The following is a 4,246-nucleotide window of genomic DNA, read 5'->3' on the forward strand; positions in this document are numbered from 1 at the left end:
ATACGTAAGCAACACATACTTATGTACATATGTAAATGCATACAGAAAAATCTACGAACATTTATATTTACACACAAAAGTCACATTTAAATACATACGTAAAACGGCAATGGCATAATTCAAATTTGTGATATCACAAAAGCATTTAATACACTTGTTGCATGCCATGCACGCATACAACTATGCAATGGGCGTAAATTACATTTATATATGTAGGTATTTAGGTTTTTTTTGATGCAAATGTATTCGAACTACTGCATTTGAATGTGTTGCAATCTACTGAGTCCGGTTGAAGTTATCGCAATTTTTTATGAGGGCAAAATTTAACAAGTAATTTTTAAACAAAAAACAAAAACGACTTCAATTCTCATATAAAAATTGAATAGTACCGTTAGTTTCTTCATGACCCAAAGGTCGAATCTAATGCCGATTTCGTTTCTACCGAAAAATGCAACCTTCTCTTTGCCCTCTACACACTAACACTACGAAGAGGGCGATAAGAAGGCAACATTTTTTGTAGAAACGAAATCGCCATAAACCAAATAAGTATGGAACAAGCCTTGAGGTAACACCTTTCTGATAGAAAAAGAATTACCGAAATCGGTCAATTAGTTAAATTTATTTCTTTCGAAAACTATATATTTCATAATTATGAATACACTAAATACTTACAATTTTTTTCCATTCTCAATTTCAACAAAAAAGTAAAATTTTTCAATAACTCACTATCGACTTTTATGCACCTTATCAATTACGGGAAGATCATGAACCGCATTAAGAATTTTATTTTAAAATAATGCGGCAAAAGTGATATATGTAATTTTCTCAAAACATCGGTCCTCTTAACAACAAAAGGTCTTATTTACTTATTCTCTGCTTAACCCGAATGTGAGTCCGTTGGACTGCTGAAGTTTTAGATTATACAGGCCGACAAAAATTTTACCCAGAGTATACTTTTTCGAAGGTTTTTGATACGCTGAATCCGAATCCGAGGTCCAAATATTTCAATTGGCTCTAGTCTCCGAGATATCTTAACCTAAAAGTGCAAAAAATGCAACATTACATTATTTTTGAGGTAATATAGCATCACAATTTTTCTTTCAGTCAAAAAAACTATGAGCATTATATACAAGTATGAGTTTTACCTTTCCAAATGCCGTTGAGTTTGCTAAAATATCTTTTTTTCACTGAGATATCACAGTGGTCTGAAATCCGAATATAAGTGGACAAAACTATTTGCTCAAAGACGTTTTGAACAGGGATTCAGACCACTGTGCGCCAGTACTAATTATTTCGATTTTTTGGAAAATGTTTTCATGCGCTGTCATCACTGGACTGGGGGTCGTTTTACCAGGTCGTGTTAGAGTTCGAGACCGCCAGCAATTGGAGAACCACTGAATCCTCATCGTTCATCCCTTTGTTCCTTCATTATTCTATTCGGCATACAAAAAGTTCATTTTAATGTCCTCATTTATCTATAGCATTCTCTTTCAAGTAAACTTATGCGAATATATATTAAGCACAAAAAAAGAAACAAATCACTAGCGAAATTTCGATTTTAAATTGGATTTCCGGTGCGACAATTTCTGAAAGCATTGCATAAAATTTATTCGATAAATACCTACATGCATAGTTCAAGCAGCAAAAAGATTCGAAAATATGAAAAAATAAGCACAAAATGCATAAATTTTTCATTTGTCAGTGGCTATAAAAATTCTATCGTTGCAAAATAGCAATCATTCGCCAAATCGAAAGTGACACATTTGCCATTTTACAGCCACATTAAGACATCTTAATTTAATGAGGCAAGTCGTTTTTGCAATTTGCTAGCAAAATAAGAGCAAAAACTGAAGAAGTTAATAAATAAATGGAAAATAAAAAAAAACGAAGTGAAAAATGTGCAACCAATATTTGCCAGTTTAATTCGTTTATACTTCTGTTTTATGAATCATTCTTTTATTTTCCACTGTAGTTTTAAATTTTAGCAATATTGGCAGAGCAACTGCACGCTATAAATAACCACCACCAATGCTGGTGAGCGCCACGGCATACACACCACGGCGCTTACTCTCAGCGAGTGCAACAACAACAACAACAACTGCTAGCTACTTTGTTCAGAGCAAGCACGTGGTGATTTCGTGTTCTACGCTATGCGCGGCGCTAGTAAGTATATGCTTTCTGGCAGCTCCGCACCATTCCGGTTCTATGGTGTAATGGTTAGCACTCTGGACTTTGAATCCAGCGATCCGAGTTCAAATCTCGGTAGAACCTGTGAGAGAATTAAAAGTGTCTTTCCATTTTTTTTCCCCACAATACATACATACATACGCATATAAAGCAAATACTTAAGTAGAAAAATTAAAAAATAAATTAAAATGTTAATACACATTATGTTCTATCAAATTTTAAATTTTTTCATTACTTACTTTTTTTTCAAAATTTTTAAATTTCATATAACATTTTTTTTCCTTTTATTCGACTACATATTATTTTAATTGATAACTTTGGCTACACAAAATCTTTGCCAATTATCTGCTTGCAATTTTGGCACGAGTGCTTCCAACCGGTTCTATGGTGTAATGGTTAGCACTCTGGACTTTGAATCCAGCGATCCGAGTTCAAATCTCGGTAGAACCTTGAATAAACATAACAAGTTTTTTTAAATCATAATTGTTGGTTTTTTCTGATAAAAATATATTTGTTTATACATATGTATATATAATTTATATGTTTGTGCGTTTCTATGTTCACGATGCATGGGTGCGGTGCATACATAACTGGGTGAGGTAAATATAGCAAACCAAAATCGATAATTTTGCGTAAAAAGTAAATACTAATTAGGGGGCTCAAAAAAGTTGCATATTTACAAATTTCCAAAGTCTAGTATACAAAGGCCATGTCTCCAGATGGATTTTCCTCACCACTTACTTTATGCACAGTGGGTTAAAAATTCAACTCGTAGGTCAATTACTATTAATTTTATTGCACCTTTAAAAGAAGACAATATGTATAGGAACATATACATATGTATGTACATACAGGTTTAACATAATCAAATTAGTATGTACATGCGTTAGGGTGTTCCTTAAATTATAAACATCTAAATTTTGCAATTCGATAAAATCTTTTCTTTGACGTATTTGGCGTTATTTTGGCGTATTGCTACTTATTCATATAAATTAATAGAATCGCAGATTTATAGCTGGTCAAAGTCAAACTTTTTTCGATGTAAAAAAATTAAAATTTTTCACACACTGGCAGGGTCCTAAAGTTTTGTAAAAAGTTTCTTGAAATACTCATAAAACCATCTAACTTTTGAACTTTTTTTGATATGAATTTGTAAAATACTTCTGAGTATGCAGTTTTATGACCATGAAATTTTAAGATAACGAGTTAAAGTTCAAGGGCCATTTAGAGGTTGAAAAAGGCACTTCAGAGAAAAAAGTTTCAAACAAAATTTAGGTATTTTTATCCTTAGAATTCGAATCTGCAGTAAAAATATCTATAGGTATCTAATTAAAAAATAATGGACTTCCAGTCGAAACCAGAAAACGGTAATACCAACAAAAGATAGAGCATCCCCAATTTAGTTGATAAAATGTTTCCGGTTAAAAAAACAAACAAAAAAACATTTCCCTCCATGTTACTGGCATTTGAAAAAACATGGGCACGATATTTTGACCAGTTTTGAGGAATTTTCTTTCGTTTATTTAATGTTTATTAATTTTTTATTCAATATATCCTTATGTATATGTACCCTATCCCTATCATATTTTTAGATAAGTATGTATTTACATAGATTCGCCTACGCAAACGAATGATTCTATCTTTCAATTAGGTGAAACATTCGCATTAGTTTCAGTTTTTAAATTCAATTAAACAAACCATTCGCAGACTAGCTAGAGAATATTATTTGTTCTTCTTTTCTTTATTTCTCTCATTCCTTCATCTTAGCATTCTAATCCACCATAAATTCCATTTAACTTGTTATCTAAAGTCACAAAACCAACAACTGCTAAGCATTTAAATTGCAGACATACCACAAGTACCTGAACTTAGTACAAACAAAAAAGTAGAAAAATCTTTAAAAACTTGCAGTCAATAGCTTTGCATATTATTCTTGGAATTTCTGAGTGCCACTCTAAACCATGCAACCACCTGCATAGCTCTTCAGCTAAACGCCACTTCCGGTTGACCATCCATCTATTTGCTTCCACCTGAATTCAAGTTTAGAAGAGCAATGTGA

The 4,246-nt window shown here is 32.3% G+C and overlaps 2 non-coding genes across 2 annotated transcripts; both read left to right on the forward strand.

Annotated features, from left to right (window-relative positions):
• Positions 1 to 2,199: 2,199 nt before the first annotated feature.
• Positions 2,200 to 2,271, forward strand: Trnaq-uug. The gene has a single exon. It is a non-coding gene; the product is annotated as a tRNA-Gln (tRNA).
• A 294-nt stretch (positions 2,272 to 2,565) lies between these two features.
• Trnaq-uug lies at positions 2,566 to 2,637 on the forward strand. Its single transcript has one exon. It is a non-coding gene; the product is annotated as a tRNA-Gln (tRNA).
• The last annotated feature ends 1,609 nt before the right edge of the window (positions 2,638 to 4,246 follow it).

This window comes from Rhagoletis pomonella, unplaced genomic scaffold (genome assembly GCF_013731165.1).
Source record: "Rhagoletis pomonella isolate Grant_MI unplaced genomic scaffold, Rhpom_1.0 Rhpom_scaffold_02111, whole genome shotgun sequence".
NCBI lineage: Eukaryota > Metazoa > Arthropoda > Insecta > Diptera > Tephritidae > Rhagoletis > Rhagoletis pomonella.